The 13231-nt window shown below is 59.3% G+C and overlaps 1 protein-coding gene across 8 annotated transcripts in view; it reads right to left on the bottom strand.

Annotated features, from left to right (window-relative positions):
• MAMLD1 (mastermind like domain containing 1) overlaps positions 1-10051 on the bottom strand; it is a 116098-nt gene extending 106047 nt beyond the window's left edge. For 3 of the 8 annotated variants that reach the window (XM_073799548.1, XM_073799546.1, XM_033849654.2), the window contains exon 1: positions 9779-10045. The gene's annotated coding sequence lies outside the window, so the exon portion shown is untranslated. Of the gene's footprint in view, positions 1-9778 lie in introns of all 8 variants that reach the window. The other 5 variants (XM_073799552.1, XM_073799551.1, XM_073799549.1 and 2 more) reach the window with 3 other exon arrangements.
• Positions 10052-13231: the final 3180 nt, after the last annotated feature.

Here is a 13231-nt window from a genome sequence, read left to right on the forward strand (position 1 = left end):
AGTTTCTACTGTATAGCACAGACAACTATCTTCAATACCTTGTAATAAACTACAGTGGAAAAGCCTCTGAAAAAGAATAGTTGCTGTACACCAGAAACTAACACAACATTGTAAATCAACTATACTTTAATAGAAAAAAAAAGTGCACCCTTACGTGACGTCCCCCAACTCCCTTCCCTGATTTATTTTGCTTCAAGACACATTGCCTCAAACATACTATAGTTTTTACTTATTAATCTTGCCTATTGTTTGTCTCCCCCACTAGACTATCATCCACGAGGGTTTTTTCTGTTTTGTTCACTCTTGTATCCATGACACATCATTAATTGGCATAAGTTCTTTCACCTTGGGTATGTTTTTTCAATTTATTTATTTATTTGTTTTTATTTTTGGCTGCGTTGGGTCTTCGCTGCTGTGCACGGGCCTTCTCTAGTTGCAGCGAGCAGTGCACGGGCTTCTCATTGTCGTGGCCTCTCCCGCCGCAGAGCACGGGCTCCAGGCGCACAGGCTTCAGCTGTTGGTCAAAGGCTGGTCGTAATGTCAAAGAAGGGACAAAAGGACTGTTCACCTCAAAAGAGACCTGCCTTTCTTTTGTTTAATTTCACAGGCCAAATGGTAAGTCAGCAACCCAAGAGCCTGGCCGAGCTTGCCGTCTGCAAGACGGTCTCTCCAACACAGTCTAGTTGGAATCTCCCACGATGCCATTGCACTGGGCGGGGCCAGCCTTCTCATATTTCACGGACTTGATTAAAATCCCGCAGCTGGTCAACAGGCACCAATGGCAAAGCGCACTGTTCTTCCCACCACAGCACAGCGTTTCTGCCCGTGTGGTAACCAGCGGTGACCCCGCAATCTGGCACAGCCCAAGGCACCATGCTGAGGTGTTCTTAACCTGTCTCGAAGGATCCCTGAGGGAACCATGAATGGGCTTCTAGAAGGATCTATGAGCCCCTGCAATTAGACACAACTTTGCATATAATTCGCAAAGAAGTCCGTGACCCACAAAAGGCACAGAGCTGCCCCTGCTCCAGAGAGACAGGAATCAGGAGACCAGCTAAGGTCGGCTTCCCTGAAACCAAGCTCAGAAGAGGCTTGGCAGCCAGGTGAGCCTGGCCGTGTTCCAATCTCATGGACAGAACCAGCTTTACGTGGGCATGATGCCACTTGGGGAGGGGGGGGCCCAGAGGCCCTCCCTAACCCTTGAACCCCTCCTACCCGAGCACTGAAGAGCACATGCTCTCCAAGGCATGGCAAACCCTTACTTACCATAATTCAAGTCAGAGGTTCCAGATTCTCCCAAGTAAGGGAGTCACATTAAGACACACAGGGCTGAGGATGGTGCCTTTGCAGCTAAGGGCGAGGGGACAGGTCTAGGACCCAGGAAGGGAAAAATGGGGGGACTGAACCCAAACGACTTTGCTCAGAATTTTGCAGAGGGCCAACCCCAAGGCATGACTGAAAAGGCCAGGCAGCCTGTCCTCAGCCATGGGGGGAACAAGGGCTGCAGACCTAGCCCTTTCTATCTGGGTCCCGCCTTGCAGAAAGGATGGGCTGAGGATACTAAGAGAAACAATGACAGCATCTTGTTCTCGACTCCTGGGACAAAACGTGCTCGAAAAGGCAAAGTGCCTCTCCTTTGTGGGAGGAAACGAAGAGCAATCATGCTTCTGGGCTCCTGAGATAGGGGTGCGTGTGCGAGAGTGTACGAGTCTGGCTCTCCACGACTGCCGGGCCGGGAGGCAAAGCCCCACAACTGGCTCACCAGCTCGGCACTCTCATCCCACAAGTCTATTTCCGTGCACTTGGAAAGAGAAAGCAAAGGATGCCGCGAAGGCCTCCTGCCCCGGCTCTGAGAAGCCAGACTTTCCAGCCACCCCGGGGTGGGAAACGGGCCTCTGACTGCCACAGTCGCTGCCGCTGTTTGGGGAAGGCTGCTGCTCTGGCGGGGGTGGGGCACAGGGAGGAGGAGGGAGAACAGCCTGCTTGGAGAATCCCTGTAGCTTAATCTTGCAATTTCACTGTCGCTGCGCTCTGAACGGGTTCTGCCTAGGGAGCAGGCCCTCGGGAGGCTCCAATTTGATAATGGCCTCACCTCTACTGAGGGTCCAGACCTCGCCACCTTGCCCTATTAGCGGGCAGGAAGCGCTTCCAGGCTGGCCTCCAGTGCAGGGCATTAGTCACGCTCCAAAGGCAACACACGGGCCACGTGTCGGGAGTACTGGCTGCCCCAGTGGGATTGATGTGGCGACACTCTCCCATATTTTCAGGGCTCGTTTTGAGGCCTGCGAGGACCACGATAATAATATACAATCATAGCATATAACCATAATACTCTGTACCCCATCGCTGGGGGGTCACTAGAAACAACCAGATCGTTCACTTTCATTCGAATGTCAGCACCATTATTTTAACACCAAGTGTGTCCGATTTGACTCCGTATCCCCCCCAGACGAATTGGAGAGCGGCGGCGAAAGGAAATGGCATACTTCTTTGAGCTTTTGTTACAACATGTTTGTGCAGCAAACTGCGAAGAAAATGTAGTAATTAGAGGTTAAATTAATCCTTGACAGACAAGCGGCTTAGGAACTCCCTCCGCCCCAAACCCAGCATAACGCACGCCAGTCTTTGAGAATTAGACACGCAAAGCGTGTGACGCCGGCAACTGCACCGAAACTACTCTCCCACTTAGAATTCCGAGGTCGGCGCTGCAACTTCCAGAGACAGATCTTGACACTGAGATCTCATTAAGAGCAAAGCCCAAACAACCGTCGCCACTGCCAACAAAGCCCACCCAGCCGAGCCCTCCAAGGAGCTGGCGGCCCAGCTCTCTGTCAGCAACTTGAAAACAAGACGTGACACACGCCTTTCGGAGGCACCAAAGCCTGAGCCCCAGTCTGATCCTTCATTTACAACCTCCGATTTCAACTGGTTCTAAGCGTTGGCTTCTGATGCCAGCATGCCCCTCCGCCATCCTAACGATGCTAAGCAAAGCACACACTGATCCAGGGCAAATCCCATTACCCCACAATTAAACCTGGTCCTTCTCCTCGCGCTGCATCTCCTGTCATACCTGCTCTTCCTCAAAAAGGGAAGCCCGCGTGCCCACAGCATGGGCGCCAAGTGGGCATTCCGGACCCAAGTACTTGACTGAGAGCAGGAGACCGGAGTTCTATCTCCTTAGGGCTCCCCTCACTGTGTCTCCTCAGGAAAGTCGGGCCCCCTCTCTGGGCCCTACTTTTTCTCTTGTAAAGTCACAGGGCTTTACTCCTGCAGCTTGAAAATTCTTTCAGCATCTGAGTATGTAGTGCCTTGGTTCGTCTATGCCCACTCTGTGCAGGAACTCGGGTCAGCTGGCTACTGGGCCCGCGAAAAGGAAGTCAAAGCTGGATCCTCTCCCCTCGCCCTCCATGTCACATGGGGGTTTCAGGTTCAAACGCTGAGCAAAACAGAAAAGCACTGTTAAGGATGGGGGAGGGGGACTCGGGACAACTGGACAGAGGACCTGAGATTGTCCCAATCATTCAGGGTGACCTGACTTGGTTTTTGTCCTGTCTCCAGTTCCCAAAGGCCCACACTTGCCCTCCAAAGAGGGGAGGCACCAGCCGGGGCCACCAGGCCCTTCTGACGCAGATGCCATTCACTATCTCAGGCCCCGCGGCGTCCAGTGGCTTCTTCTAGAATCAGCAGAACTGTGTCCCTGTGGCCTCGAGTCCAGGTATTTCCACAGGTGGAGGAAAGGGGGAAGCACGTGATGAAATCCCACGATCGGCCCCATCCTCCTCTGGGCCTCATGGAACAACCCTCAGCCTTAAGAAAGTGGCATTTCCCAAACCGCACTTGATGATTATTTACTGGGCAGAGCCAGCAGCAGGGCACACCGGGAGGGGAAGTGGCTGGGACCCCACTTCGAGGCTGGGACTGGGCTGTATGTAAAGGGGCACTGTGTGCGCCAGGGTCAGAGGGCAGCCGGGGCGGGACTTAAGCCCTGTCTCTGGAAGCCTTCACTCTGCAGAGCCCACAGTCAGCAAAGCCCCTCGCTATGCCTCACTCCGGGGGAGCTTTCTGGGCTGTGACAAATCTGATTGCTTTGGAAATCATGAAGAGGTCAGATTTTAGGTGGGGGGACTTGAGGCCCTAAGGAAACTGGAGAGGTTCTGTGAATGGGGAGAAGAAAGCAAGCAATGGGGTGGGGGAGGGAGGGAACCCAACTCTTTTTGCTTCCATCCTCTCCCCCTGCAGAAAATGCTCCTGGGGCTTCAGTCGCCCAGGCTGGTCATTTGTGAGCAGGACCCCACTGGGACTGTGCATCGAACTCCTCCCAGGTAAACAGTGTTAACACAAGCCACGCCCCTCATCCCCACAGTGACCCGCCCCTGACTCGCTGCCCGAGGGCTCCCCGCTGTTCCTCCTTTGCTACATTTGCAGATGAAATGATGACACAGTGATGACAGAAACAAGTAATAAACACTGCCATAAAACCCCGTCAGGTTCACACAGATTTATGAAGTTTCTCTCTCAAAGTCTGGAAGATGTTTCAGGACTCAATGTCTGAAAAATCAGATTGTTCCAACTGAGCTTCGTGACGCTCCTTTCCTGCCGTACAGTTGACTGCTGCTGCCTAGGTTACGTCGGTGGCTGGCGTTGTGAGAGGTGTATGATGGGAATTGGTTTATTGTGCTGATCCATAGTAACTGACTCCTGTTCCCCCATCGTTTATCTCCCTCCCCAGCACATCTGGGTCGGTCTATTCACACTCTCAGCATTCTATCTGCTCCAACAAACACTCAGCCTCTTCTGCTTGGATAAGGAGATTTTTTAGTTACATCCATTATATGTGTATCAACATTTACGGCAGCAAGATAATTGCTAAAGAGCTCAGAGGATAAAAGGTCCTCCTTCATAATGTCTACCCCCCCCATCCGTTAAAAAAAAAATCAATATTAACATGAAGCAGGACAGTGGCAGATCCTTGCATGGCTGCTGCGTCCTCCAGGTTGGTAATGTGATTTTTAAAAAATACCCAGGTGGTCTAGGAAGAAAAGGTTCAGCAGTGAGTTCAGAGCCCATATACTCCAGTGGGGCACATGTGTGGAGAGGGAAGGCCTTTTTGTCCTTGAAACCTTTGCTGAATAACTGCAAAGCAGCAAATCTGTTCTATATTAGATGAGTCCTTTGGAAACATGCCAGTCTAATTTCAGAGAGTTTGGATCTCGTTATCTGGAAACCAACCCAATGATGAGAAGGCCTGCCGTCAGTAGGTCCTGAGACCACCGGATTAAGGGTACCGGACAGGAAGCCCTCAGGGTCGCTTCCCAGCCTCCACCATCCAGGCTTCTGGGTTAGATGTTCACATGGGTGAAAGATACAGAGAGGGAACAATTTCGACTTCCATGTTGTTTGGATTGACCTTCTGTCCTTTTTTCCTCCTCCCTCTTCTCGCTGCCCCTCAAAATCTCAGTCCCATTTCTTTATCTATCTAGCTGCTATCCCCGACAGCATTTCAGTTTCCCAGAAAATGACTATTTCATTCACAAATCACAGTATGTCAGAGCTGGAAGGGACTCGGACTCCGAGGTCGTGGTGGTAGAGGGACAAGGAGGGAGGACTGACTTGCCCAAGACCACTGTGCTAATTAGTTGGGAGACTGTTCTAGAACACAAGTTTCCCAGCTCCTAGGCTAATTATCTCTCTGATGCAGCGCTGCAGAAAGAAAAAATCAGAATCGTAAAAAAGTTTACTGCAGATAGGAAGCCCCCTTAAAGGAGGAGAGTGGTTCTACCGTCAGAAGGACCACTTGCCTAAGGTCAGTTTCTGCCCATTTCAGAAGCCTAAACAGACAGCAGTTGATTTCCTAGGGCTGATCTATTAACAGGTGCATTTTAAGCCTTTGGGTGATCCACTTAAAAGGGAAAAAATGATATTAAATGTGCTGGCTAAGCTTGACAAAATCCCTTTCCTTAGTGAAAAGAATCAACAACAGTAAATCTCCTACCTTAAGATGCAGTGAATGTATGGCCCCGCTCCCACCCAAGCAACAGGCTATTTTCTGGTTGAGTTTAAAAATTCAATGACGTTCCTGTTTCAACCCACACATCTGTGTCACTGTCAGCGTCAGTGGCAGGAAAACAGACGAAGTCACCCTTTGCTAATGATTTCCTAACATGGAATTTCCTCGTATCTCCTCAAGCCTTTCTTCTTCCAATGCCAAACTGTTTCCCCCCCCCCCCCCCTTCTCAAACGCACTGTACTGAAGGAAAACTGAAAATGGTCACAGCCGGAAGAGGATGATTTTTAAGCAGATCTTATAAGGAAGAGCTGCAGCTCTTTGTGATATTTTTAAGGGGTGGGGAGAGAACTGCTAGTTTTTCTAAAGCCAGTACCAACAAAACAGAGACTTCCTCCTGGGCATCTGGGAATCTCTCAGCCTGGCTCTCTTTCCCCTTTCCCGCCTCCTTCCCAGGTTCCACTTTGGGCAACGTTAGTACATCAGTGTGGAAGGAAACACACTCAAACGCTGGAGGCACGAGTGGGGTGAGGCCAAGGCAGCCCTCAGGGCAGGGGACCAGCTTTGCAGAACTACCAAAGCACAAAGCAATATAGGAGCCCATCACGTTTCTCCTCTGGAGAATATCCTATTTAATATGCAAACTGGTCATCAAGAGCAAAGAGGGCTGTTACTTTAAGGGGAAGAAGCTGATTAGCTGCTCTGGCTGGCAGCAAACAGCTGGTCTGTCCGGCAGGTTCAAGGCCATTTCAGCTTCTCTCTTATGGAGGAACCATATGTTCCATCTCGCACATCAGCAGCTTTATTTTCCAATGATCGTGTTCCAGAAGGGAAGCACAAAGGGGGAGGAGAAGGTAGAGCCCACAGTTTACCCTTTGAGTACTTTCTTGTGGTTTTAGATGCAGTTGGGATGTGTGTGTTTCGAGGGTGGGGGGGAGTTAACGCTTCCTTCTGTTCCAAAGACCAGAGAACAAATGTTCGACCAGCACTTACGAATACCCTCCAGAGATCGGAGGAGAGCGGAGCAGGGGAAAGATATGTGAAAAGGCACACACACTGTGTCGCCGGGAGATTAAATGGGAAGAGGGGGTGGAGCTGGCGAGAGACCGGGAGGAATTTGACTTCGCTCAGGAGACCTACCAGTCGAGTTTGGGCCCCGCCCACTTCTCCTTATTTGTCAATTTTTCTTATTGTCAGTATTCCCCTTCCGAACAAACTTTACAAGTAGAGAGGCGGACCGGTCCGGGGGTCGGGGGCGGGGCCGGCCAGGCCGACAGGCTGGCTAAAGGTTACTCCAAACATTATGTTTAACATTCCTCCGCGCAAGTCCGAGTTCCCGCAAGTTTGGGGGGCAGGGCAGGTGTAAGGGATAGGGGCCGGCTGAATCCTCACTCCAGCTAGTGCCGGGAACCCGTGGGTCCCGGACACCCCCAAGTGCAGGGCCTTGGCTCCGTCAGAGGCGGTAGGCTGACGCACGTTCCGGAGGTGCATCCTCGTCCCTACCGCCTGCCCGAGCTACACGAACCTCGGAGGTGGCAGTTCCAACGCCCTCCCTCCGTGCAAACAAAGAGGCCCCGCGGAGCGTTTGAGCCCCTGTGTAGGGGGCTGGGGGTGGCAGGAGGGCGCGGGAGGAGGGAGGAGCGCAGCCGCGGGGTGGCGTTAGCCTCAGAGTCGCCGCCGTCGTCTCAGCCGTCGTCTTGGCCACCGGCAGGTGCGACAGCCGCCCTGAGTCTAGGCGGCGAGGGGCGCGGGCTGCAAAGCGAAACCGAGGAAAGAGCGCCCCCTATGCCCGCGCCCGGCGAGCGCAGCGGCGAGCGGCGTCTGCCCAACCCGCCGAGCGTGCGCCGCCTCTGGCCTCCGCGCCCGCCCGCTAGCCGAGCCGCCAGCCCAGCCGTCCGGGCCGCGGGGGCCCCGGGTGTCCACCGCCCGGCTGCCGGGCCCGCTGCAGGCGCCAGGAGCCGGGGGCTCCCCACGCCTTCTGGGGTTCCTGCGGAGGGGATTCGAGACCCAGCCTCCTCCCCACCGCCTACACTTGCCCTCCTGTCCCGGGCGGCTCGCCCCCGCCCCCTGCCTCTGCGTCCCTTTTCCCTTCCCTCTCTCCAGCCTCCAGGGAAACAAAGGGGCTTTTTATAAAGCGGATTGTCGGCGGCAGCAACGGCGGCGGGGGTGGGAGGGAGGGGGGAATCTATAAAGACAAGAAGAGGTGGAGTGGGGGAAGAAGCTGCGCGGCCTCCGGGAGCCCCGAGCGGCGGCGGCGGCGGCCGGGAAGCCCCAGCGGGAGCGAGGCCGACACCACCCGGCCCGTGGGCACCCGGGAGGCGGCCCACGCCTGCGGAGGGCTGGGCTGCCCCGCTGCGATGCTGCCCTCCGGCTTGCCGCAGCCTGGGAACGGGATCGCCCGGCCGCGGGGCCCGGGCCGGCGGGGGCGGCGCGATCCCCGCGGGGGTCTCCCCCGGGAGACTCGGGCCCTCTTCCCAACCAACTCTTTCGAAATTGCTCAGGCTCGGGGAGACTTTGCGTCTTTGTTCCAGCGCGGCCGCCTCTCGTACGCCCAGCTCGCTCGCCCTCACAATGTCCCGGAGCTGGCCTTGGTTGGCTACCCGCAAAGGGCACGTTCGCCGTGGGGACGGCGCCCTGGGGCCGGGGGGGGGGGGAGAATTCCTCCTGCTGCCAAAAAACGACAAGCCACCCCAGCAAGTGGAGTCGCTTCTCTCCACCTCCCTCAGCCATCCTGTGCTCCCGCCCGCGCACACACTCCCACCCACACTCGGGGTGTCCCGCTCGGCCGCACCCAGCTGCAGAAGCGCGGCGGGGCGAAGCCCCCGGCCCGAAGTGCGTCTGTTTGCTCAGGTTCCGACGACTTCAGGGCAGTTTTCTGCAAGCTAATCCTATTAGTGTCTGCTCAGTCCGAATTTAATCACGGATCAAAATCAGACCGTATGGCCAGCTTTCCAAGCGGCTTCGGACACGCTGCATCGGGACGGAGCCTGGCCGAGCCAACTGGCCGTGAAAAGTATTTGGCGGCGCTCCGGGGGGCTTCCCGCCCGCCCTCGCTGGCGCCGGGCGCCGGGCGCCGGGCTGTGTTGCCGCTCCGAGGCCTGGGAGCTCGGGGCGCGGGGGCGCTGGGAGCTCCGGGCAGGAGCCCAGTCGGGGCTGCCTCGAGCCGCCAGCTCTGCTCAGGGCTGCTCTCCAGAGAATTTGGCAGGGGAGGGAGCGAAAGGCGGCGGGCTCGGCGCGCGCACACTCCACACTCCCGCTCGGTGGCGGCAAACTGGGTACGGGTGGGGTTGGGGGAAATCCTGCGCCCAGCGCCCACTGCCGACTGGCCCGAGCTCTGGGAGCCGGTATGCGAAGGCAGCGTCGCCGGTGGCATCCGGGCTGCGAGCGGCCCGGGGTGCGCCGGGTCGGAGCGGGAGCCTCCCGGTAGCCCGGCGCGGCCGGGGGAGCCCTCGTGGCCCGCGCCCCTCTGCCTTCCCTTCTCGGTACTCGACTGCCCCTACCCGATTCCAGACGCCCGGCGGGCGCCGGGGTGCAGGCACAGGCCACAGTCCCGGGCGATGCGAGCTGCGCTGAGCTCGGCCCAGCCAGTCCGAGAAGGGGGCGACCACGCGCAGCGCCAGGTGGGCCGTGTGCTCGGAGCAAACTTCGGGGTCCCCCGGCTCTCAGTATCCCCGGGCCCCCGCTTCTCCGCGACGGGGACCACAAGTGCGGGCCACAAGTGCAGCCCGGCGCCCCCAGAGCAGTCGGACCTCCCGCGCCCGCCCTCAGCCTTACCGTGCTGCGGAGCTCCCGCGGCGGCGGCGGGGGCAATGCCCGAGGGGCGGGCGGCCACCGGCGCGGGCAGTCTGGCCTCCGGCGCCCGCCGAGCGGCCCGGCCCGATTGCAGATCACCTCTGGCTAGCGGCCGGTGCCCCCGCGCCCGCCCGCCTCCGGCCGCTTCAGCTCGCAGCCAAGTTCATGCCGGCGGCGCTGCAGCGGCGGCCTCAATCTGCTCGCTCCATTCCCACCGCCCGGCTCCGCGCCGCGCGCCCGGAAGGTGGAGTTTCGGGGGTTTAAGTTACTGATAGGCATTTCTCACTGCTGTGTCACTCGGGGAGGAGGAGACACGCACGCCGCACACTCACACACCCTCACACTCGCGGCGACGAGCGGCTCTGGCCTTAAAGGGGAAGCCACGCCGCCCCGCCCGCGACCCCGCCGGCCCCGAGCCCCGAAACGCCGAGTTTCCAGGCCCGGAGGGGGCCGGGGTTAGCAGAAGCGCGGCGGCCGCCCGAGGGGCCTACCGGGCCCTCCGGCCACTCTTTGGAAAGGAAAGCGGCCGCAGGCTGGCTTCGCCGCGGTTGCCTCGTTTCTCCACTCAACTCGAGCCAGGGCAGCCGGGCAGCAGCGGGAGGGAAGGAAGGGGCACGCGCACACTCACCTCGGTGGCTCCGCACGCAGAGGGAGGCGGTCGGTGCCTTAGGTGGCAGGTGGCCCGCCTAGACGGTGCGCTGCTGGCGAGAGGCGACAGCGGGGTGGCCGTGCGCCCCCGGGCACGAGCGGATGGAGCTCGCCCGAGGGCGGCAGGCGGAGCCCCGCGCGCTCGGGAAGCCGGCTCACGGCAGGTAGACTTCCCGCTTCTGGGCCGAGCGAGCTGGTGAGCGCGCCCCTGACGGACGCGGAACGAGCAGGGAGAGCGGGAGAGCCAGCACTCACCGGCGACAGGGCCGGAGAGCGCTCCAGACGGACCGAGACCGAGGGAGACGAGAGACAGGGAGAGACCGAATCCCCGAGAGGCCCTGGCGAGAGAAAGAGAATGAGAGAGATGGCAGCTCCCCGAAGGACCCCCGATCGTCATCCGGACCGGGGTGTCAGCGTCAAGTAGCCATTTCCATCCCCCCCTCCCCCTTTTCCCGTCCTCGGCAGAGACCGACCTCGAGCAGCGGCCCGGCCTCCTCCCCCTCGCCCCGGAAGGGTGCTCACCTTCCGCGGACGGCTGCGGGCAGAGGAGCGCCGGTCTCACGGCCGCCGCGTCTGCCCGCTGGCTCCCGCCCAGACGGCCAAGGCGACCCGCTGTGACGGCAGTGGGGACCAGGGCTCTCAGGTGGCGACTGCCGAACTGCACCCGCCCCGCTCCTGGCCTAGCGGCCCCCCTCCGCCCGGCGGGCCCCCGCCCCCTCCTCCTCCTTGCATTCCTCCGCCCCCCGCCCCCGCCCAGGTGCGGACCCTGTCTGTGCCGCCCGCCGAGGAGCCCGGGCGCGCCAGCCAGTCTCCCGCCTCTCTGGCCTCGGGCCGGCGGAGCCCCCGCGGGAGCTGGGCCGGCCTGGCCTCTCGCAGCGCGGGGTTATCCCGGGGCAGACACCTGCGGCTTCTGCAGGAACACGGGTTCCTCGTGAGCTGCCCGGCGGCGAGCCGGAGCGCGCCGTCCTCCCTCTGCCCGGGCGCGGAGGCCGGTGGCTCCTCTCCCCGTCTCCCCGGGGGCTGGCTCGCGCCCCTCCTCCGGGGTCCCCAACCGGGCTGCGTTTCCTAACCTGCACTTCCCGGGCGGCGGCAGGGAGCGAGCTCAGTTCGCGGACGCCGCGTCCGGTCCGACAGCAGCAGCGCCGAGCGCAGCAGCCCCAGAGCGGGCTCTGGGCTCCCGCCTGCACCTCTGAGGAGCGACCTGTCACCAGCACATCTGGTCACACTCGGCCGAGTTGCGGGCCGGGAATAAAGGGGTGGGCCAACCGCCCACGCGGCCCCTCCTTCCCTCCACGCCCACGCCCTCGGCCCGCGGGAAGCGCGGGGCCCCCTCCCAGAACCGAGCGAAGTCCTTTCGTGGGCTGCGTAGGCGCGACGGAGCCGGGCGCTTGCCTCTGAGCGTTTGCCCAAGTTTCCTGACTGAGGAGCGGCGTCCGGGCCCCACCGTGGGGCACAGGTGTCGGACTCCTGCTCCGCGGCCCCGGTAGCGGGGCGAGCGCGGCCCAGCGGGCGCGGCGGGGGTCCGCGGCTCAGCGGGGCTGCTGGGTAGGAATCCACCTTGGCCGGGCCCAGCCGGGGCTGCCCTGGAGAAGGCCAGCGGCCAGGAGAGGGTATTGCTCTCCGGTGACTGAACTGATCGCAGCCCTCACCTTCACTCCCGACAAGGCCGCGATGGAGTCCCCGTCCCCGGCCTGTTGGGCTACTGCGGGGAGGGGGGTGGTCATCCTAGAGCGAGTTCGTGTCGGCCGGCTTCCCGCGGGCCGAGGGCGAGTTCATGTCTTGAAGAGAATCGGATTAAACAAAACGGAACCAGGAATAACTGTGTCTATTACCGAGCATGGCCCAGTGCTTTTAAAATTTGATTCCCGCCCGCCTCAAAGTGCGGTGGAAAATGGGGATCTGTTCCCAGAAACCTTCACTCCACCCTCATGTCCCTTCCCGTCTGCTTCCCCAGCGGAGCGGGTGATGCCCACTCCCCCCGTGGGTCCTGGGAGCCTGTGAGATCACAGCCGCACCTGTGCCAGAGGATGAACGGCCCGTTTCGCACCACCACCTGGATGGCTGCCGGACATCTTGAGCCGCACGCAGCCTGAGCTGAGCTCCTGAACATTTCTGAAACCGGCTTCTCCCATGGCCTGCCACCCGAGTCCATGACGCTCCGTCCTGCAAATTGCCCAGGCTGAATTCTCTCATTTTTTTTTTCTCTTTTGCTCACACCCCACATCCAGAGAAGCAGACAGTTCTGTTGTCTCCATCCTCAAGATGCATCCACACTCCCAGCCTTCTCCCCCGCCCCCCCCCCCCCCCCACACGTCCACTGCTACCCTCTGGGCTCAGCCATCAGCATCTCCTACCTGGATTATTCCAGTAGCCACCTAACAGGTTGCCATTTCCTACCTCCCTCATCCTCCCTCCCCACCCCAGTAAGGTCTCTGTTCTCTGAGCACCTGCAGCAGCTCCTCTGTAAACTAAAGTGCTTCTGGTGGCCTAGCAGACATGCCCCCATCCCCACACCTGGATGACATCATCATCCTTCTTGCCCTCGCTCTCACCCTGCTCCAGGCCTCCTGACTCTTCCTCAACACACCAGGCACATCCCTCCTTAGGGCCTTTGCACTGGCTGTTCCCTCTGTTGGAATGCACTTTCCCAGATATCCACTGGGCCAGCTCCCTCATTTCCTTTCATCTTGACACAACCGTCACCTGGCCAACCTATGTAACAATTCAAAGCCCCACACCCATCTCTGGCGCTTCCTCTCCCCTTCCCTGCTTTGTTTTCTCTTTAGT

This window comes from Tursiops truncatus, chromosome X (assembly GCF_011762595.2).
Source record: "Tursiops truncatus isolate mTurTru1 chromosome X, mTurTru1.mat.Y, whole genome shotgun sequence".
NCBI lineage: Eukaryota > Metazoa > Chordata > Mammalia > Artiodactyla > Delphinidae > Tursiops > Tursiops truncatus.